The sequence below is a fragment of the Coenobita brevimanus genome, chromosome 28 (assembly GCF_032717465.1).
Source record: "Coenobita brevimanus isolate Jiangsu-jjx chromosome 28, ASM3271746v2, whole genome shotgun sequence".
Classification (NCBI taxonomy): domain Eukaryota; kingdom Metazoa; phylum Arthropoda; class Malacostraca; order Decapoda; family Coenobitidae; genus Coenobita; species Coenobita brevimanus.
The window spans coordinates 8,663,147-8,687,449 of record NC_136981.1 but is presented as its reverse complement, the minus strand read 5'-3'; positions in this window follow the sequence as shown (position 1 = coordinate 8,687,449).

Genomic DNA, 24,303 nt, shown 5'->3' with positions numbered 1-24,303 from the left:
TTACTTCCCTCTATCCAGACATCATGTCCTTTATTACTGTCCTCATTTGTCTGTCTCTCAAGAAGTCTTTCATCCACTCCAGGAGGTTTCCCTTGAGTCCTCCTATGTGTTCCAATTTCCACATGCCACTTGTGGGGTATCTTGTCAAAAGCTTTCTCCAAATAAAAATGCACTCAATCCACCCAACCGTCTCTCTCCTGTAGCAGGTCAATCACTCTTGAGTAAAAGCCCTACAGGTTGGAAACACATGACCTTCCACTTCTGAATCCAAACTGACTTTCAGCCAAAATGTACATCTCCTCCATATATTGTATCCATCTGTCTCTCAGGATTCTCTCGCACAATTTTGCAGCTATGCTGGTCAGGGACACTGGTCCATATTGCAGGGGTTAAGAGAGCAGTGGAGGAAAAGAGGAAGAAGTGATAATGCAGGGGTTAAGAGAGCAGTGGAGGCTAAGAGGAAGAAGTAACTGAAGTGGTTACAGGACAGGGGTTCAGTTGAAATAAGAACTGAATATATTGAGAGCAAGAAGCATGTAAAAAGTCAATTGAAAAGGAAAAAGAAGGAGGTAAATGATGATCTAGGAAGAAAAATGAATGCAAATTACTCTGAAAATAGGAAGTTATTCTGGAACGAGGTGTGGAAAAGTAGAAGTGACGGCAGAAAGAAATGTGAAAGACCGAGGGATGTAAGTGGTAGATTATTAACCCATGAGGATGAAGTTAGGACCAGATGGAAAGAATATTTTGAAAGTCTGATAAATGAGAATGGAGAGGGCAAAGTGACTATTAACATGATTGGTTTTGGGGGTGTGCAGAGAAGGAATGCAGTGCTAGGAAATGTGACACTTGCACAGGTGAAGAACGCTGTGAAGCGGCAGAAAAATGGGAAAGCAGCATGAGTTGATGAGGTATGCAGAGATGATTAAGTGTAGTGGAGAGAGGAGAATGAAGTGCTTGTTGAAGTTACGTGTGTGATGTATGTATGGGCACGCAAGTGGTATGTAGGTGGAGTGCATGCCATCTGGTGGTGAGAGTTGGCATAAGTGATAGTGACTTCCATTCTGTGTTGCATGTCTTTGTATATACATAAATGACCTGTACCATTGATTTCCTGTATGTAGCAGTTAAGCAGTAGCCTCCATACTGTAAAGAACTCCTCCTCAGTAAAGAAAGCATTGCCTTTGTGTTTCTGTCAACCACTGCCCCAGATCCTGGGTATAAGCACAAACATAACATGGCACAGTGAGTAGGATAATGCATATAGATACCCAGAGCCTGATTCGCTGTGGAGGAGCAGTTGGAATGACTAACATCGTTGATGGAGAAACAGATGGAGGTAGCCCAAAGGAGAGAGGAACGCCTGGCGTCTGTACTAGAGAGTATGGCGGGTACAAGGCATGATGTGAGTGGTGAAGTGGATAGGGAGGCCGCAGGAACCCCACAATCACAGGACACCATCCACACCACACATGCATCTGTCAGGTTACCTCATGGTGCAACTCCTGCACCACATCTTGTGTCTGGTGCATCTTTAAAGGAATTCAGCTCATGGAGGCATAAATTTGAGGCCTACATTAAACTCACACAGACTGATTCATTATCTCGTGACGAGCAGAGGACAGTGCCGGTTTCACTGCTGGATGACAAGTGGATAAGAACACTGAGGTATGGGTTGCCAGTGACTGAAGAACTGGATCTGAAGACCACACTCGATGCCACGGAAGCGTGTCTACGTCGTCAGTGTAATGTAATTGTAGACAGAAGGGATTTCCATTCACGAGTGCAAGAAGCAGGCGAGCCTTTCGACAATTATCTGTGTACCATCAAGGAAATAGCGTCTTTCTGCGACTTTTGTGAGCAGTGCATGGATAATCGGTTAAGAGATAAATTAGTTGTGAACACCAGGGATGAAGAAGCTCTGAAGTGATGCTAGAGGAAATGGATTTAACACTACAGAAAGCAATTGACATTTGTAGGGCATCTGAAAATGCTCACAGTAATAGTATCATAATCTGGGAGTCTCTCAAACCTAAAGTAGCAAAATTATCAACTTGCCAGTGAGATAAGTGTCAACCTCCTCAGAAATCTCCACCTCCAGAGTCTCCCGTAACTGGACAGTGGGAAGATGTGGCACAAAGATATGAAGTTTTGCAAGGCACAAGGTAAAAACTGTTCATGCTGTGGCAAGAGAGGACACTTTGCTGTAGATGGCACTGTGATAATCCACAGAAATCCAAACAAAAGGGTACAGTTCATAGTACTGTAGCAAATTTGTATGTCGGTGGCATTTCTTACATGTCCAACCCCAACTGTGTGGGTTAGCACAACTCACCCAGCAGGCAGCAAGATGTTGGCATGGACACTGGATACTGGTGGTGAAACTATTTTGATAGGGTTATCTGTATCAAATTCCCTTGGAATCTATCGGAGTATGGTGCAACGGAGTAATTTATCAAGACTTAATGCTGCAGGACAACAACCCCTTACATGTCTCGGTACCTTCACAGCAAAACTGAACCTGGGAAGCAAGCATGTACAGGCTACAGTTTCAGTTGTGATAGAGGTGAAAGGTGCTTTGTTGAGTTGATTCGACTATGTTGCCTTGGGGATTGTGCCAGAGAACATTCCAGCACAAATCAAATCAATAAAATCGACTAGGGATGGAGAGAAGATATCTGTGCATGGGGAGATTATCTTTGGACAGAACAGGAACACTGAAAAGAACCTTGGCATCCCACCAGTCATTTTACCAAGATGGTCACATTCATGACAGCCTACTGAGGAAGAGTGAAAGGAACATGCTGAAACACTCTTACAAGTATTTCTGAGAGTGTTTGGTACCACAAGTAACCTCAGGGAGATGAGTGGAATACCAATGCATATTCGGCTGAAGGAAGTTTTTTTTTTTTTTTTTTTTTTTTTTTTTTTTTTATGCGAGGAAGAAGGAACCAAAGGCCATGAGCCCGCAGTAACAATTCCCTCCAAGAGAAAAACAAAATACAATACAATACAATAGAGAGCCAAATTATGCTGTAACTGCATGCAGGACCATACCTTACAGCTGGAGGGAGGAGATTAAGACACAACTTGATGAATTGTTAGAGAAGGACATCATTGCCAAAGTCGATTATCCTACAGAGTGGTGCCATCCTATTGTACCTGTTGCAAAGAAACCATCTGGGGTAAGGCTGTGTGTAGACCTCAAAAGACTTAACAGGTATGTGCTAAGACCCATTCACCCTGTAAGATCACCTCATGATGCTGTTGCATCGGTGACTAAAGGATCTAAATGCATGGTTCACCACTCTGGATGCCAAAATGGGATGTTTCCAAATTAAGATAGCTGAAGAGGACCAAGATCTAAATTGCTTCGTAACTCCTTGGGGAAGATTTAAATTCAAGCGTGCTGTCATGGGATTAGTTTCTTCAGGAGATGAATATAACAGGAGAGAGGACCAGGCCTTTAGGTAGTATACCCCAGACAGTGAAAATTGTGGATGACATCCTGGCCTATGACAGTTCATACTCTGAGCTCCTGAAACATATCATAGCAATACTGGAACGATGTGAGGAGCATGGTATCACTTTAAACCCTAATAAATTTCATTTTGCAGCTGACAGTGTGCAATACTGTGGGTACGTCATCTCGAGTGAGGGCTATGCTGTGGATGAGAGGAAGGTGAAGGCAATTGCAGAATTTCCACGACCTCAGAACATTACGGACCTGAGATCGTTCATGGGACTTGTGAATCAACTTGGAAGTTTCTGTGCTGACATCGTTACCTATGCACAGCCATTACGGGACCTACTTAAACAACGCAACATCTTGTGTTGAACTGAGCAACATGAGACAGTATTCAAGAAAGTTAAAGAAGTCCTGGTATCACCACCAGTTTTGGCGCACTTTGACCCTTTGCTTCCCACAGTGTTGGAAACTGATGCATCAACATTGCATGGCCTCGGGTTCATCTTGCGGCAGTGCCCTGGTGAGGAGGGGAAACTGACCCAGTGTAGATCAAGATTTCTCACAGAAACAAGGTATGCCATGGTGGAACTTGAGATGGCGGGAGTAATGTGGGCAGTGTGGAAATGTGGCACTTACCTTTGAGGACTGCCACACTTTGACCTGATCACGGACCATCGTCCTCTAATCCCAGTCCTTATCAGCAAGGCATTGAGTGAAATAGACAACCCAAGACTACAATGCATGTGTGAGAAACTGAGTGCTTACAGCTTCACAGCCCAATGGAAGAAAGGGACTTCGCACTGTATACCAGATGCGCTATCACGGGCTCCAGTGCAGGATCCAGTGAAGGATGATGAAATTCTTGTGGAAGAGGATCCCCTTCATGTAGCAGAGATGTCCATTCTTCATGCAACGACTTAGGAAGGTCGGCAATTGGTACCCCTGCAAGATCAAACACTGGAGAAGGTTCGTGTTGCAGCTTCAGTTGACTTTGAATATGGTGCCTTGAAGGACGTCATCCTGAGGGGTTTCCTTGATCATCGACACGAGTTAGACCCCATGCTATGACCATATTGGGGCATCCGTAACATGCTGGCAGTAGACGATGGGTTTATTGTGTATGGTCCTCGACTTTTGATTCCCCGCACCCTTCGACGTGAAACTTTGGAGAGACTTCATGATGGTCACTAGGGAATGGTGTGGATAACAAGACGTGCTCGCCAAACTGTTTATTGGCCAGGGGTAGACAATGATATAAGTAACATTGTTGCGTGTTGTGCAAATTGTCGCTCACTTTCTCCAAGCCAGCCTAATGAACCTTTGTGGAAGGATGACAGCCCCCCTAGTACAGTGTTTGATCTGTATCAGCAGACTATTTTCATGTATCTGGCCATGAGTTCCTTGCTTATGTGGACCGTTTGCCTGGGTGGCCTTATGTGTGCTCTTGTGCTAGGCCTGCCTCTGCTGCCCATTTAATCAGTGTGTTCAGGAATGTCTTTTCAGCAACAGGGGTGCCTGTGGTGTTGCGCACGGTTGGTGGTCCACAGTTCGCCTCGTCAGCGTTCAGACATTTCCTTGCTAAATGGAGGATGGAACATAGGATTACGTCTCCATATAATCCGAGAGCCAGTGGGCATGGAGAGGTAGCTGTTAAGTCTGTGAAAATGTTGATTCTGAAAACAACAAGCAATGGTGATTTGGATGTAGACTCTTTTGCAAGGAGCCTTTTGGAACTTTGTAATGCCCCATGTGCGGATGGCAGATCACCTTCTCAGATTCTCTATAGACATCCACTGCGTTCATCTATCCCTGTACATCACCGCCCATTTGCACCAGAGTGGCAGGTTGCAGCAGATTTGTGTGATGCAAAAGCTGAGCATTTAAGGCGCCAAGCGAAGATACGGCACGATGCTACAGCTCATTCACTCTCTAAACTGCAGATGGGGAGCTATGTGGATGTCCAAGACCATGTGACAGGACGGTAGGATCGCATTGGTGTTATTGTGGGTGTTGGTTGCTGCAGGGATTACTTAGTGAAGTTGGGCAGCGGTTGTACACTGTGGCAAAATAGGAAGTACCTCAGACCTCACCATCCCATTGTCCCGGAGGCGACGGCTAGGTCCTCATCATTGTCCCCCCAGCAGACTGCAACTTCTGAGAGTGACATGCAACCCAAATTCATGACCAATCAAAGTATGGATGGAGATGGTTGGCCCACGCCTACATCACCACCACTCGTACGGCAATCAGGACAGCAGCGACGTGAGCCTCAGCGACTTATGGTTCAGTGGGATTCGAAGACGTCACAAGATCCTGTGTCACCCCTGACGTCTTGGGGGGAGGGGGAGGTGTGTGATGTATGTATGGGCATGCATGTGGTATGTAGGTGGAGTGCATACCATCTGGTGGTGAGAGTTGGCATAAGTGAGAGTGACTGTTCCATTCTGTGTTGCATGTCTTTGTATATACATAAATTACCTGTACCATTGTTTTCATGTATATAGCAGTTAAGCAGTAGCCTCCATACTGTAAAGAACTCTTCCTCAGTAAAGAAAGCATTGCCTTTGTGTTTCTGTCAACCACTGCCCCAGATCCTGGGTATAAGCACAAACATAACAATATGTAAGAAGGCATGGATGAGTGAAACTGTATCAGCAGAGTGGAAAAGGCTGTAATTGTACCCCTGTACAAAAATAAAGATGAGCAGAGTGAGTGCAGGAATTATCATGGTATAAGTTTATTGAGTGTTGTAGGGAAGGTTTATGGAAGAATTATTACAGAGAAAGTAAGAGAGATATCAGAAGTCCTAATGAGTGATGAACAGGGTATCTTTAGGAGTGGCAGGGGATGTGTAGATCAAATATTTGCAGTGAGACAGATAGTGGAGAAGGCTTGTGAGAAGGACTGTAAGGAATTTATGGCATTTATGGATCTTGAAAAAGCATATGACGAAGTAGACAGAGAAGGATTGTGGAAGGTTTTGTACATGTATGGTGTAGATGGTAGGCTGCTAAGTGCTGTCAAGAGTTTTTATGGTGGTATTGAGGCATGTGTAATGGTTAATGGGCATCTAAGTGAATGGTTCACGATCAGTGTGGATGTGCGACAAGGTTGTGTGATGTCCTTATGGTTGTTCAATATATATACTGTATATGGATGAGGGTGATGAGAGAAGTAAAGACACGAGTGATGGACAGAGGGATGGCATTGGTAATGAATGGTGATGGATGGAATATCTCAAATTCGTTGTATGCTGATAATGCAGTACTACGGTACTTGCAGATACCAGACAAGAACTTGGTGGATTAGTGCAGAGTTTAGCTGATGTCAATGAGCATCATGCCTTGAGAGTAAATGTAGAAATGAGTAAAGTGATGGTAATGGAGAGAGTAGGTGACTCCCAGTGTGATGTTACAGTGAATGGAAGTGGTGAGAGAGTTCAAGTACCTGGGTACAGTGATAGAAAAGTGAGGAAAATGTGCAAAAGAAGTTGAAAGTAGAGTGACGCAAGGAAGGAAAGTAGCCGGTGTTGTGAAGGCCTTGATAAGACACAGAGGCTTGAGTGTTGCAGCTGCACATGGCTTACACGAAGGAGTGTTAGTGCCAGCTTTAACATGTGGATGTGAGACTATGGTGTGGCAGTGGAGATGAGACTGCTGAGGAATGTATGTGGAGTACAGAGGGTGGATAGGATATGAAATAATGTGATTCGTGAAAAATGTGGAGTGAGGAAGTCAGTAGACACCAGAATCAAAGAGAATGTACCGAGATGGTATGGCCATGTGGAGAAAATGGATGACAGTAGAGTGGTGGAAAAGGTATATCTGAGCAAACTTGAAGGAGGGAGGAGACGAGGTAGGCCAAGGAGAAGGTGGAGAGATATGGTGGATGAGTGTTTGAGGAAGAGAGGTTTGGATGTCGGTGAGGCTAGGGAACTGACAAGAGATCGAGCTGGCTGGATGAATGTTGTGAGGAGAAATGCATGATCAGGGATTTGGCACCCCTTTTTAACGTTGCAGCATCCTGATTGACTCAGTCGGATACTTGTATGTGAAGCTACAGAACGTGGTGAATGTTTTTGGTATATCCGATAGAGCCAGGATTCCGGGGGCTTGAATGACGAGTGAATGGATGCGTGGCCTATTGGATTGGGCAAATTTGGGCTGTCTGGACATTGCTACTCCTCACCCTGCCTTAGGGTGGGAAAGGAGGTCTGGATGATGATGATGATTTTATTTTATTATTATTATTATTATTATTATTAATATTATTATTATTATTATTATTACTATTATTATTATTATAATTAAGTAATTGAAGATTACCTCCTCCTACATGGGTGGGGAAAAGGGTGCAGGATTTTTTCTTCTTCTTCTGGCCATGACATCTTTTATTTTGCCTAAGGGACCTGAGGTCCATATGATGATAATGATTTTTATTATTATTATTATTATTATTTAAAGTAATTGAAGCATACCTCCTCCTACATGGGTGGGGAAAAGGTGCAGGATTTTTTCTTCTGGCTATGGCATCATTTATTTTGCCTAAGGGACCTGTAGTATGGGGCCTTCTGCTGATGTCATATAGTTTATACTCCCTACCACCAGACCATTTTATTCATATTAGGAGACAGCCATCATTGTGAAGGAATTAGACCTATCTAAAACCTTGTTTTCTACTGTCTGTCTGTCTAAACTGCCATGTCTTCATATACAGAGCTGAGGTGTAACTAAAGATGAACACAAGAATAATGCTAGTCATGAAGTTACATAAATAATGCAGAGCTGTAGGATTGTCTTGTACTGCTGCAGTCCACCTTTCTGGGACTAAGGAAATACTTGAGGGAGTATAACCAGGGAATTGAGCCAGACAAATGATGTAAAATGGGTCAGGTCATCTTAGGTCATGTGTACCAGTAACTGTAGTAGTTGCAACCCCAGACTCATCAGAACATGAACCCAGTGGACTGCAGGCTGAGCTAACCTTCTGTAACCCACCATTCTCCTATTGGGGGATAGGGATGGGATTGAGAATGTTCATATAATCAGGCAGCCCCCCCTCCAACCTAGTAGTGCCACCCCAGCACCAGTACCACAGGGGTTAAATAAAGAAATAAACTGGGGGTTAATTAAGATCTGTTTTGAGCTCCTCCTCAGACAAAGGTTTAAATTATCAACAGGCCTGAGATTATCTCCTAAAAACTTGCCATTTTTTCAGGGGCTACCCGTGCTACTCATATTGGTGTTCCTGTTGCTGCTGTGTTGGCGTTACTACTACCAGTGGGGTTAGTGATGCTGCTATCAGTGACGATGCTGCGATGGGGTTAGTGATGCTGCGATCATTGACAATGCTGCAATGGGGTTAGTGATGCTGCGATCATTGACAATGCTGCAGTGGGGTTAGTGATGCTGCGATCAATGTCAGTGCTGCAATGGGTGACGATGCTGCGATGGTGGTAGTGATGCTGCGATCAATGACACTGCTGTGATGGGTGACGATGCTATGGTGTTAGTGATGCTGCAATTGATTACGATGCTGCGATGGGTGACGATGCTGTGGTGTCAGTGATGCTGCAATTGATGCTGCTATGGTGTTAGTGATGCTGTCATGGGTGACGATGCCGCTATGGTGTTAGTGATGCTGCAGTCAATGATGCTGCTGCAATGGGTGACGATGCTGCAATGGGGTTGTTGCTGCAGGTTCACCATTACCATGGCTTCTAACCTCTGGGAAATACCTCTGACTGCCCATGAGCAGTTCCCTAGGCCATCTGTCTTCAAATCTTATCAACGACTACAACTGCACTTACTACCATCCTTCTGAAATGCAAGTTAAAAATTTTTTGGTTCATTCACCTTGACTTGGCGGGATTTTTGTCTTTGGCAGCCTAATCCTCATAGCCCAGAAGCAGAGTAAGACAAGGATGGCTATACTTTGGCTCTGCATCCTTTCCAGATCACTTTTAAGCCAAGTTGAGATGGACGGAGTATAACAGTTGCTTCCATACTTACGAAATATTAATAGAGAATTCCTCACCCCATCGTTGGGTGGGAAATGGAGTTAGGACTGATGATGATGATAATTATGATCAGTGGCAGTGCTAGGCTCCATAACTAGATCATTCCACCACTAGATTATACAAAGCCAGTTAACTTTATCTAGATGATGATTTTACTTGCTAATCAGTGACGATGACGATGATGGCAACAATGATGATGATAGGATAGGATGATGCAGTGCCAGGAGTCAATCCTTGGCACCATCAGGCTGGTAACCTCAAAGCCTAATGAAATCTCAAGCTGGTAAGTCTTTAATCTCAACAACAATTGTTTAGCTCAGATGTTCGTAAGTGGGAGAGCAACGGTCTTTATTCCAACTAACACCAGATGGTTCTGTTCAACTGAGAGTGATGCTTGGGGGTCTAAGGATAATAATGATTTTTATTTTTAACTTATTTGTTTATATATATTAGTCTGTGCTTAATTATCATACCACAGTTCTTGCACCTTAACTTGGCCCAGGATTTGTCCATTCACCAGCTTTTTTCATATATCTGAGTGGTAGAATAACACAGTACTACAGGTCTACATCCATCCCATTGCACTTCTTCATGACTAGCATTCTACTTGATAAACTATTGCTGAGATGCTTATTTTATGCCAGGGTAGAGTACAAGAGCATAGAAAGTAAATTCCCTAGGTATACCAGTAGCACATTGTTTTGAAACCTTTCCATTGCACTTTTTCATGACTAGTATGTCTCCATGCTAAGGTATTGCCTCAGCTCAGCATTGTTTCAAGTTGATAGATAGATAAAGTACACAGATAAACATTACACAGATACACATAGTAGATATATTGTGATAAGTGTTAGCTAGATAGATATAATGCAAGAATTTAGTGATTGGTTCCTCATGTTATTTTTGATGCCTTTGACTGCTAGTACAATGTTCTCTTAGTTGAACAGTGTCTGGTGTTAATTCAGTGAAAGTGGCTTGTCTTCTTTGTGGCTGTGGTGATTTCCTAATGTGATTTCTAAGCAAGCCTCCTGAGCCACCTAAAAGACATCCCGGTGAATTATGCACATGATTATTGACATTATTATTATGATGATGTTTGTATTGTAATTGATGCACAGTGGACAGATTTTTAAAGCCTCTGGTTTGGGCAGTTGTTTCAGTTCAAACACCTCAGATTAGCATACTGGAATTGCATATTGTACGGTACTCGAGTATGTTGTTGCTATGGTTTCTGTTTCAGTCAGGCACACCAATCAACCGTGCATTTTCGGCGTTACTCATTGTTTACAAACCTCGGCACTATCGATTCCCCCATGCGGGAGTTAGAATGCTAAGTACCAGTACGCATGTACAAAATAAGCACCAAATCAGGCTGAGGAGATTAAAGTTTTATACTGGCAGTAAATGAATGAAAAGTCTGCATTGTAAAAATGAACTTTTAAAAATCTTGCTGAATTTTTGCTGTTTTACTGTCGTGTAGCATGGCCCCAGGTCCCTTTGCTGTTAGTGGGGTTTTCAGGGATTGGGAAATGAATGGGTGGGTGGGTAATCACTTTTACAGCACACACAACCCACCATTGTGTGCCATGATATATATCAGTTCCAACATCGGTATGTGGGGGCTTTTGAGTTCTAACTTTTGGTAAAGAGGAGGAGACTTTGTTGCATATGTTAGAAGGATAAGTGGCACACAGGTGGATGATTATATAAGTAAACATGCACGCAGCCCCTGCTTGCAATAACCTTGTGCCCGTACAGTAATGGGGTAGCATGCTCTGTGAGGGGGTTGCAATCACGGTTCTTTTGTTCCTTAATTTTTTACAGACCACGCAATGCTTCAATGATTGGGTGTCCGTCCTTAAGTGGATATTGCAAGCCGGACGTTGCACACTTTGTTCACGTGTGAGATGCTGGACCACACATTCACAGCCACCCATTCATTCATTAGTTTTTTGTTTCCCCTTTTTGCAAGAGATCTGGGACTAGCTACTGACTGACATTATACTGTATGTGGCCACTTCCAGCTGGAGTGCCTTAAATCCTTACACCACCATGTGTCTGCGTAGTTGTATGTTACCACTAAGTGTAGTAACTTATATCCTGGGTAGCAAGAAGCCACTTGGCTTGTCATTCAGTGTAGTCATGAGATGTCCACTTTGATTAGTAGTCATATCAAACAACCAGTTTCTTTACCTCCTGCTGTCAGTTCTGAAAGAAGACATCTTTGCCAGATTCGAGAAAAGTGACTACGGTTATAGACAACTGGCCAGCCATACACTGCCATAGGCTGAGAAATATTTTGCAAGACTCCTGTCCTGAACATGAGCAAAAGTGTGTAGGCACTTTTCTACCAGCTGTAACAATGGAAATTGTTGTTTGAAATATTTTATGTGGTAAGGACAGCACACCAAAGTTATTATTCTTTCATAGTCCACCATTCTCCTTTTAAGGGGATTGTAAAGGAACTGAAGGCTGTTAGTTTAACCTGACAGCTTCAATATTTGATCATTACCATATGAAGGTGTCTGCCCCAAGCATCAAGAAAACAAGGTGAAGAAGGATGTTACTGTCATTTGGGGAAGAGTGATAAGTATGAAATACAAGTTAGTGCTGGCAGAGTATTGTTGGCATACTTTTGCACATGCCTGTACATCACAAACAGATGCAGTTGGTCCTGGTTATATGCCGCAGATGCAAAGAAATACAGGGTGGTTCATATATAACATGTCCAGTTTCATGTTTTTTGTCCTTGCTTTTTAAACCATACCTTACCCCACCCCTAGGTGGGAAGAAGAGCTTAGGATGATTATGATTATGATTGCAATGATGAGTATAATAATAATGGCCTATGTTATTATATTAATTATGATGATTATAGTGATGTTTGATGTGGTGAGGGTTCAGTCAGCATTATCGGTACCATCTCTACCCTGCATTATTTTCTGTTTCCCATAACTCTTTCTTACTTTATAGTGATTGCTTGTTTGCATCCATTGTTTGCATTATTTTTTATCAAGTAATCAAATATCTCCTCTTGCATTTGCTTCTAGTAATTGCATAAAGTTCACTCATTTTCGTAAGCAGAGATTTTTGCCTTCTGTCTTTTGTCTGTCCATTGCTAGACACCTCAGTTGCATAAGGAAAAGCATGGCCACAAAGGGTGGCCACAAACAGATTAACCTCATGTCATTCTGTCTTCTGCCATTTGACTGCCCTCTCTCTAACTCGCACCCCCCTCCCTTGTATCACTCCACTTCATTCTCAGTGTCAGCCTTAGTCTCCCCCTCCTCCTCCTCCTCCTTTCCCCCTTCACCTCACTCACATACACCCTTTAGTTAGTCTATCATTCTCTATCCTGTCTACGTGGCCAGACTCTAAAATTATTTTTCCTAACAGCACCACAGCATTTCTTTACTTCTTCCTCATTTGTCTGTCTGTTTATAAAACTCAACACACACCTCACTTCATTTCCACTGCTCTCACTCTTGGCTTGTGTCTTTCCAACTGGATCCAAGCTTCACTTCCGTGTTCACTTCCACCCCCCTCCCTCATAAATCTCTCCACTCCATCCTTCGATTTCATCATTGATCTACCCCTCCACCTCACTCACATACACTTCTAGTCAGCCTTTCATTCCTCATCCTCTCTATATAGCCAGACCATCTCAAAGTATTTCTCCTAACAGGAACACAGCACCTTTTACTTCCCCATTTGTCTTTCTTTCTGTTCACAAAACTCAACACACTCCTCCTTCATTTCCATTGTCCGTTCTCATGACTAGTGTCCTTCCAACAGGGTCCAAGCTTCACTTCCATGCTCACTTCCCTGTTCCTTACTACAGCTTTCAATGATCCAGCAACCTTTCTACCCTGCAGTACCCTTTCAAGCACTTCCTTCCATCCGTACTCATCACAGTACTCAAGTACTTGGATGCACCCTTATTCCCCATTTCCATCCAGTCTTACTGTGTATGCTCTGACTTCATTTCCCTCAACAACCATAACTTTACTCTTTTGTACATTCCATTTTAAATTCCATATCCTACTTACGCCCCTAAACTTGTTCACCAAACCTTGCAGTTCACATTCATCTTTACTTAACAATACAGTATCATCAGCAAGCAACAGTTCAGGAAATTTCCACACCTTACCCTCTTTCATTAGACCCTCCAGTATATTCACATCCCTGCCTATTATCTCTCTTATAGCCCCATCTATAAACAAACTGAACAGCCACAAAGACATGACACACACAAACATGATATACAAAGGCCAGACAAAATCATGACACAGAGGCGTGACACACACAGACATGACACAAGGAGACATGAGACTTTTGTCCTTATGCAGATTCATTTCCCATACCTCACTGGCAGAATAAGATAGCACTGTGGCTGTACATTCTTTCAATATCACTCATTCATGACTAGCACCATGTTAGTCTTGTTTCAGCTAGCATTTACAAAGGTAAGCTGGTACAGTAATTTGATCCCCAATAAACAGAACATAACTGAATAAAGTTGTCAGAATACCTGCATACCCCATACCAGCAGACTGAGCCGACCACACCAGATATATGGGCAGCCCAGTATTGCGTATCAGTAAATTCTGGACTGCTGTTGCTGTGGTCCTGTATTCCTTTGTAGTAGTGCTGTTACCAAACCACTTCTCTGAACCAATATAGCTTCAATTTCAGCATTTTTGCGTATACAGTATTTGCTCCCTGACTAAGTAAAATAGTGTCATTTGTTTGTATAGTTTATATAAATGTGTGTGCTGATCACCTAACTTCTTGAATGAGATGTAGCTAAATGAGCTGAGAAATTTTGCTAAGGCTATATGCATGTCATTTTCTAAAGTAGACTGCTGAAAGTTGCACACATACATCTAAAACAGATTATTATAGGATAATCTGTGTTGTAAGGATAATTGCTTAACTCATCCAAAAGCTCATAGTGCCTCTTTTCTTTCAGTAAATTCCAGTACTTAGTTTCTCCAGCATTGAATGTGATTCATAGTAGTTTTAATCAGCTTGGGACCACCACAACAGCAGGCATTATCAGCCCAAAAGATCATAAATAAATGTGGCAAATAAAAGGACTTTGCAAAAAGCCATAGTTGTTTTTTACCCATCATTAAAAATAGGTTTTTGCATATATTATCATAAGTATTGATATTGTTTGTTATATTTGTATAATTATTTTCTTGTAATGATTTGTTATTTTTGCATTATTATTATTGCCATGTCATTATGATTTACTGCACAGTCAGCCACAGGAAAAAATATGCTGAAAAAAATATGTACTCTTGTCCTTGTTTGGAAGATTTTAATTGACAACAGGTAAACTATGAAATTGTCTTTCTCAATCTGTATTTCCTCCTGCCTGTGACTTCCAGTCTTTGAAATGCAATGTCAGGTTTGAAGTTGTCTTCCTCAATCTGTGTTTCTCCCTGCTGATGACCTTCAGTCTTTTAAATGGAATGTGTGCGGGAATTTCAGAAGTAACGGATCTTGAATTTGGCACTCTTTTGATTATTTGTTCTTGCAGCCATGGGTTTCTTCTCTCCTTAAAATAATACTGGCATGAATAGCGATGAGAAATAAAAAACTACAAGCATCCCAAGTTAACGTCCATTTATGTCAGAGATTAATGAGCATCTTGAGTTGTGTCCCTTCATGTATATCCAAGAATAATGATCTTTCTGAGTTGATTCCCTTCATTAAACATCCCCAGTCGATTCTCTTCATTTAGATCAGAGATTATTATTATTATTTTTTTTTTTTTTTTTTTTTTTTTTTAAATTCGGTTTATGTTTTTTGTTATTTATATATTTATTTTTTCCTGTGGCTGACTGTATGTTTATTTATATGGGCATGTTTTTTGGTGCCTGTTTATTTCTGTTGATTTATTCAATAGTCAGTTTGCTTTCACCTGACAGAGATTCATAACCTTCTTAGCTTGGACTATGGCCAAGTGTAGTCAGATTGGAAAGTTAATTTGACTAGTAACCAAGGAGACTCGTCACAAAGATTTACTGAATTTTATACACGCGTGAGGTAGTACTGAAGTTATAAAAGTTGCCTTGATTTGTCGGATGAAAATAAACTGACTATAGTTATGTATGTGTTGAATTGTAATATGTTATCTTTATATCTCTTTTCTTATTTGTACAAGTGTGGGAAACTGTGCTCCTGTAATGTCATCTTCAGGTGTTTAAAAGTTCATAGCCATATGGGATGATCCTAAGGTGCTGAGTGGACTGAACTGTTTTGATATACTGTTTCATATCACACAGTCATTTGCCATCTTTTCCTCAACATGTGCGAGAACTAATTTGCCTGTCAGGTCCCAACCCATGGCATCCCAGAAATTAGTAATATTATGTGATGAGCTGATAATTTTGTGCAGTATGCAGTATTAAGTTTGGCAGACTACAGTATGTGAGCTCTCCAACATCACAGCCAATTGCTTGTACAGTTTAGAACCATCATTATGTTTATTCTAAGGCTTTGCTGTGGATATTTCTCCTACTTTGTTGCTTGTTCTTAGTCTGTGGATCTTTGGGTGTTTGTGATGGTGTTGGCATCTGTAGGGTTGGGTTGTGGTGGTTTATGATTTGAGAGAGAAAAAAATATATATATATACATGTAAATGACAGTGATTTAATATCAGTCTTGGAAGGAGCAAGGATGTGTGATGTCCCCATGTGTGTGTGTGTTTTAAGATATTGGGATTTGACTGGTGAGTGAATGAGTGTCAGAGTCGTTTCAGTAGGATTGCAGTTGGCTAGTTTCTCCCTCTTGGGTTTCCTCTTTGCTTTATGGGCCCTATATATTTCTTCCATATGTCTGTCTATTTATCTCTCTATCTATCATCCAATCCTATGTCACCCCATGAGGATGTTTTAAAAAAAATGAATAGGGTGGTAATTACTGCTTGAAAAAGAAAGAAAATGGTTATGATGATGGTTGAAAAATAATTGCTTATGATGATTATGATTTATGATTTTCCACTTCTCTAGGCATGATACTGATAATTCCTCCCCTTAATACTTGTTCATTCATTGTTCTTTGCACTCGCCTCAAATACTTCTATCAGGAGAGAGAGAAATTGGGAGAGAGACCCTGTTGTTGTAGTGCTAAAAATCATTACAGGCCTCTGACCCTCCCATCACCTGTATTGAGTGTTTCCACCAACCTTCCCCTCAAGCAGATATATTAATTGTCATGAAAAATTTAATTCCTTCTGTCTTTCATTCCTTCATTCTTTCCTCTTCCTTCTGCCTGTGGGTGACTCTACACTGAGTGACAAGCCAAATGGTTTCCTGTACACCAAATTTTGGCGCCTGGTGGTTTAGTGGGTAATTATTGCACTCCAATCGGATTGAGCCGGTGAAGGTTTATATCCAAAGGGTGGTTGGGGTTTATTGCTTACGTAATGCCACTCAGGGATGAGTGAGGCTGGTCACTCTCATCTTAAATGTCAGGACCAACTGCCTAGCCCTGGCCTCCTACATTCCTCGTGAGGCAGTGTAGGATTGGATGATGGATGGATGGATGGTCAATGGATGATAAACCTATTAGATCAAGATTATGCTGTTTTGAAGAATCTTGGCTTGCAATCCCACTTGACTGACTACAAAAATCTTGGCAGCCCCAAACATAAATGTTGAAGGATTGTCTGTTGTGGTAGTGTGGGGAGTGTGGTGTGGTGTGTGGGAGGAGGACTTACACTGTGGTATATGTTGTGAGTGTATTGTGGTATTGTGGTGTGACTGTGTGTGGTGAGTGTGTTGTGGTGTGGGATAGGTATTACACTATGGTAAATGTGAGTGTGTTGTGGCGTGGGGGAAGGCATTACATTGTGGTAAATATGAGTGTGTTGTTGTGTGGGAGGAGGCATAACACTGTGGTAAATGTGAGTGTGTTGTGGTGTGGGAGGAGGCATTACACTGTGTGCATAGTGTATTTTCTGTCAGTTGTATATTGTGTTGGCACTGAAGTAGAGAAAGATGATTGTGTTGAAGTCTGGTTATACTCATTTCACTCTACCTTAGCACAAACTTTCATGTTTTTGCAGCTTTATTAACATTTCTCACTGGCAGATACAAAATATTACAGACCTCCATTTTTTCCATAGCATTTCATCTTGACAGGCATCATATTTTAATGCTTATTTACTGTAGTCTTACAATGCAGCATTCATGAGAGAGCATAAGCCATTTTTAGACCAAGTTAGAGTAAAGAGAGAGAGAGAGAGAGAGTATAGGTGTAATTGTTTTTGTCTGGGTATGGTTGTGTCTGAAGGGCGGGTGTGTCGTAATGGTTTTTGAAGGCTTCTGTTGTATATCTAGGTAGTACCAATGTACCGTCTGAAATAGTAGAAATAAAGTTAGAAAAAAAAAAAAAAATGGATGACAGCCACAGCCACTGGCGGATCAGCATTTAGGCTACCGGTATTGCAGATGGTCGGAGCCGGTGACCTGTACTGTGAAATTCCACATGCATTTCACAGCACAGTTCCGTTGGAATGGGGACTGTTTTAAGGGTGTAGGAAAAAAATATGTATTCTTGTGAAATTTAGTGTTGGGTATAGGATGACAACAGATGTTTCTGAAGCAATCTGTGTAGTGTAGGTTTTGAATACATTCCATAGTATTTCTTCATAACCAGCGTCACATTTTAATGCTTATATACTATATTCTTATAACTCAGCATCCATGAGAGAGCACAAAGCATTTTTAGACCAAGTTTGAATAATGAGAGGGAGAGAGAGAATAGGTATATTCATGTTTCTCTGGGTAGGGTTGTTTCTGAAGGGTGGGTGTCTGGTGATGACCCTGTTTGGCTGGAGAGTTTTGGGTGGCTGTAGTGGCCTGGTGTGTATAGGTAGTAGCTATGTACAGTCTGGAATAATAAAAATAAAGTACTGTATCTATTTATTTAAAAAAAAAAAAGGGGGGGAAGAAGGTTGACGGTCACAGCCATCGGTGGACTGCAAGTAGTGCGGGTGGTCAGAGCTGATGACCTGTACTGTGAAATTTGATATATTATCACAGCATAGTTCCTTCTGAATGGGGACTGTTTTAGGGGGGAGAAAAAAAATGTATCAAATATATCACCATCATCCAATCCTATGTCGCCCCACAGAGGAGCGTAGGAACCCGGAGCTAGGCAAGTTGGTCCTGACATTTAAGATGAGAGTGACCAGCCTCACTCATCCCTGAATGACATTACATAAGCAATCAACCCCAACCACTTCTTGGATATAAACCTTCACCTGCTTAATCTGATTGGAGTGCAATAATTACCCACTAAACCACCAGGCTCCAATATTTGGTTATATGGTTACCACCCAGCGTAGTAAATGGTTTCCTGGTGTACAGGAAATCATTTGGCTTGTCACTCAGTGTAGAGTCACTCACAAGCAGAAGGAAGAGGAAAGAATGAAGGAAAGAAAGACAGAAGATGAAGTATAAACTCACCTGTAAGCAGAAAGTGACTTTATACTCCCTCTTCTGTCTTTCTTTCCTTCATTCTTTCCTCTTCCTTCTGCTTGTGGGTGACTCTATATCTTTTGTGAAATTTAGTGCTGGGTGTGGGATGAGATGAGTTGTTTTTGAAGCACTAGTGTAGGTTTTGAATGGGTGTAGGTGCTGGGTAGTGAATGTACAGTACACAGTAGCTAAAACAAGTATCTATGCAAAAGGGGGTCAGTGTTGCCAAAAGTCAAGATGTAATGAGTGATATCTCAGGAGGGTTGATATACATGATTTCATCCACCTCTCTTTAGTGTTACCATACAAGAACAGTACTGTATTACATTTGATTAGTCTCATTATAGGGAGACAGTTCTTATCACAGCAAATATTTGATATACATAGTTCAACTGCCTATAGCCAGACACCATGATCCTGTAAGGGGTGGTCATTTGTCTTTGAGTTGATTATTTTACAGGGAGGGGCACTAACCCCCCGCCAAGAACTTGTTCACACGCAGGGAACACATATGGTTGGCTTACCATATATGGTTACCACCCAGCATTGTAAATGGTTTCCAGGCTTACAAGAAACCATTAGGCTTGTCAATTAATGTAAAGCCCCCTGAAAAGGAAAGAAGAGTAATAAAAGTGACAGAATGAATTTTTATAGCCCTGGAGTTTGTGCATACAAATTGCCTTGACACTGAATGCCACTTAATAATTGAATCTTAAGACCAAGCTTGTTATTCAGGAACCTGAGTCACAAAACATGCCCTTGCCAGAGCTCTGCCAGGACCAGCTTGTGGCAATATCACATTTCACAGTATAAACACTGTATTTAGGATGCCATATCAGATGTTTGTCAATACAGAGGGAAATGATATGCTGTTTAGAAAGAGTGGTTACCTTTTACTGGAAGATATATGCCACAACAAAAATGGAAAGTCAGGCTTTTACGAGACTATTGCATCGTAAAATGTATTAGGGTGAATAATATTGTAAAACTGTTTACAATATTACAAGCTTGATGCCCTAGAAATTATAACCCTAAATCTTAAGTTTTAAGGCAGTTTAATTGTCCAGGCATCCCAAAATGAAGGGATCTTGAATTTATTTATTTATTTATTTTATTTATTTAATTATTTTTTCTCCATGAAGGGAGCAATCATGCAGGCTTCTGGCCTTGGGTTATTTCTTTAAAAAAAAAAAAAAAAAAAAAAAAAAAAAAAAAAAAAAAAAATGTTCCTCATGTAGTATGCACAGATATTTGTTTTAGCCACTCAGCGGCATGAAAAAAATATGCTTTTCAGAACACAGTCCCTTTAGGGTGGAGGTCGTTTAGGTAGGGGGGAAAAAAATATTGTGTGAGGTGTTAGGTAGAGGAAGAAGAGGGAAGTGTAGTGCTGGGTTTAGGAAGAAGAGGAAAGCAATGTGTTGGGTACAGGAAGAAGAGGGAAGTGTAGTGTTGGGTATAGGAAGAAGAGGGAAGTGTTGTGGTGGATATAGGAAGAAGAGGGAAGTGTAGTGCTGGGAAGAGGAGGAAGAGGGAAGAGTAGTGTTAAGTATAGGAAGAAGAGGGAAGTGTAGGTATTGTATTGGTGTTGATGCTGAATGGGAAAGTCTTGGAGTTTATAATTACAAAGTGCTTATGTAGAGAAAAATATGAGGTAGTCAGGATTCCAGGGGCTTAAATGATCAATGAGTGAGCATCTGCCCTTTTTTACTGGACATGGCCTGGTTATATCAGTGCCACCACATGAAGGTGTCTCCCCAGCACCACATTTTTGTAACAGTTGAGTGCGGAAGGTGAGAAGTGTGAATGTCTGGTGTATGGTTGCGAGAGGCAGGCTGAAAAAGATCTGAAATGAGGTCATAGTGTCTGAACTCAGGGATAAGGAACTGAGTAGGGAATCTTCCAGAGATCAAGCAGCCATTAGATGACCAAGGCCATCGCAAACATGTTGGAACCTTTACAAATGATATATTAATGATACGAAAATACTGAGCCGCTTCTACAGGCCCACCATGCACTCTTAATTACAAGGTTATCTCAGCACCTCAGTATAAATATATGCATAGGATTGAAATATATTTAAAACACATTCATCTGAGATGTAATGGCACATTTTCCACACTATTACAAACTGAATATGTGTAACTTGTGAGTTTTGCTTGTGTATAATGCCAGCAAAAAGTAATTCCTCATTTAATAATTGATATACAGTATATTCCCATAAATTGCTGGTAGGTGAATGTTGCTTGAAGTTAAGGTTAGGTCCCAGCAAGAGGAACTTTTTCTCAAGCATTTACGACAGCAGCTAAGTATCCAATTATATATTTGTGTTAAATTTAAATTAACCATATTTTTTGATGAATTAATCTTGACCTTTCACAGCACATCATTGATATTAAGAAGCATATTATGTGAAAAATGTTTGTATTTTTTATTGACAGATTAAGAGAGAAACTGTGCTTAGTGAAGACTCTTAAATGGGGAATTACTGATGGGGGATTGCCTGTACATTATTATTGTTATTATTTGACTAACAAGCAGTTCCTGAAGCTGAAACTATTGATACCCCTTGTTGGCATTAGCTGTACTACAAAAGAAAACAGATTAGAGTGTTTATTCTCTGTGTAATTTTGTATTTCATATAGTTAAGTATTGTATTAGGCTCCCTCCCTCCATCTGCTTCCTCTTCTTCTCCTCCTCACCTTACCATCCATCCAACCTCTCAACCACCACCACCCTGCAACCCACCCTACCACCGCCACCCTGCAACCCACCCTACCACCGCCACCCTGCAACCCACCCTACCACCGCCACCCTGCAACCCACCCTTGCTGTGCTCTGCCAGGTGTCCTCTGCTGTTCCTGCCATCACTTAGCTGCCCTGCACCGTTGCACTGTGCTTCCCTCCCCTGCACCCTTGCAATACAGCCATATTCTCCCCTACATCCTTGCAATACGGCCATATTCTCCCCTACATCCTTACAATACGGCCATATTCTCCCCTACACCCTTGCAATACAGCCATATTCTCCCCTACACCCTTGCAATACAGCCATATTCTCCCCTACATCCTTGCAATACAGCCATATTCTCTCCTACACCCTTGCTATGCCCTGCTGTTCCTGCCATCCCTGCCCTGCCAGCCCTTACCTGTTGTGTCATCCCTTACTTGTCCTGTCATCCTATAACTGTCCTGCCATCTCTTACATGCCTGCACCCTTGCATTGTCCTCCCCTCCCCTCGCCTTCCATCACTGTCCTGCCAAGCCTGTCATGCCATCTCATACTTCCCCTGCACCCTTGCTATGCCCTGCCATGTCCTGCACCCTTGTTGTGTCCAGTTACACACTCCCTTGCACACTTATTTTGCCCTGCTATTCTTGCCTTGCTCTGTCCTGCCTCGCCAGCTCTGCTGTGTTCGGTTATTCTTTCCTTGTGACCTGTCCTGCTATACTTGCCCTGCCATCCCTCTGCCGTGTTCGGTTATTCTTTCCTTGTGACCTGTCCTGCTATACTTGCCCTGCCATCCCTCTGCCATACTCACCTTTTATCTGCAGTGCTGTCCCCCTGACCTACTCTTGTCTTCCCTCCCTTGCCTTGCTCCTTATGTTTTTTTTATTTCATTGTACAGTATTTCTGTTGCTTTGCATCTATAGTTGTTCTGTATATATGTTTATACTCTGCTCTTGCATGTTCACAAGTCCTGCTTCATGTTTATTGAAGCCGATATTTTACCAGTGTCATGTTTTATTTTAGTATTTTTCTAAGTTAAAAAAGTTCCAGTGCACATTTTTAGTTGTTCTGTATATATGTTTATACTCTGCTCTTGCATGTTCATAAGTCCTGCTTCATGTTTATTGAAGGCGATATTTTACCAGTGTCATGTTTTATTTTAGTATTTTTCTAAGTTAAAAAAGTTCCAGTGCACATTTTTGCTATGTTCTGAGGTATCTTCTCTAAGTCAAAATTTTTTTCTTCTCTGTATATATACATATAGTACAAAGTGCTTTCTCCTTCATAGTGTGTACAAATGTGGACATTGAAAATATATCAAAGTGAATAATACCAAGACATATGAATAGTACAAAGTGATGTGTCCTTCGTACCATTCATATATGTCTTGGTATTATTCTCTTCGATATTTTTTCAAAGTCCACATTTTACTATATATATATGAATATATGTAAAGAAAAGGTATAGAGTAAAGACATTGTAATAATACATTGTTTATTTTTTGACCTCCACCACTCTTGTGGAAATAAAACCAATCTCGATAAATGGGCCAGAGAAATATGGACTGGTAACCCCAAGGTGTGAGGGTTGCCAGTCCTTATTTTCTTGGCCCATTTATCGAGATAGACTCGGCGCCCTTCCCTTAGATGCTTCCAAAAGCGTGCCCTGCTCATCACTTTGTGTGTGCCATGTCTCGTATGCCAAGCAGAGCTATACAAAGAAACATGGCAGTCAACAAAGGATAAGAAGGGCTTTGTTAACATGCATTCATTGCTAAACACATTGTGCACCTTGTGTTTGCATTAATGCATGTTAAAGATCAACACAAAATACTTTTATACACAAAAATCACCCATCAAAATGGCATACCAAAGGACCGAGTAGGGACAATTAACCTCTTCAGTACAAGGACATTCTAGGTTTGCTGACACCACACGATTTTACTCAGCTTAAGGGGTTGACATGGACTGCTGTGGGAGGGCATGGCTGGGTATAGCAAGGGGGTGACTTCATACTGGAGGGGTAGAGCAGATATGGGAGGGCAGGGATGGGGCTAGAATTCCTTCCTAAACTGAATAAAATAGTGTGGCAGCAGCAACAATAAACTGGGAAAAGACATCACAGTACTGAAGGGGTTCAAAGGTACTAACATGCACTGGTTGTGATGCATGTTACATATCCATCAACAAAGGCACATTGCACTGAACCTTACAATTTTATACTCTTCACTGTAACTTGGCCCAATTTTTCATTCTTTTCCAGCTGTCACAACTTGGGGCATAGAAAGACAATGCTATGACTCAAAATCCTTTTCACAATGTTTGTGACTAGCACCATGTTTTAAGACTATTACAGCTCATAATTCAGCCTGGACAGGTTTAAACTTAAGGCCAAGTTAAGTGTTCTGAGTACAGTATAATCTTAGCAAACAAATCTTTAAAAATATGTAACTCAAGGCCTTATTACTATAACCAAAAATGTTAAGGTGTGGTGGACAAACTACCTATCTCTACCTATAGCCAGATTCACTAATCCTGTAGGGGTATAAATTGCCTCCCTGTCCCTTGCCATTTTGCTCCCCTCCCTCCAA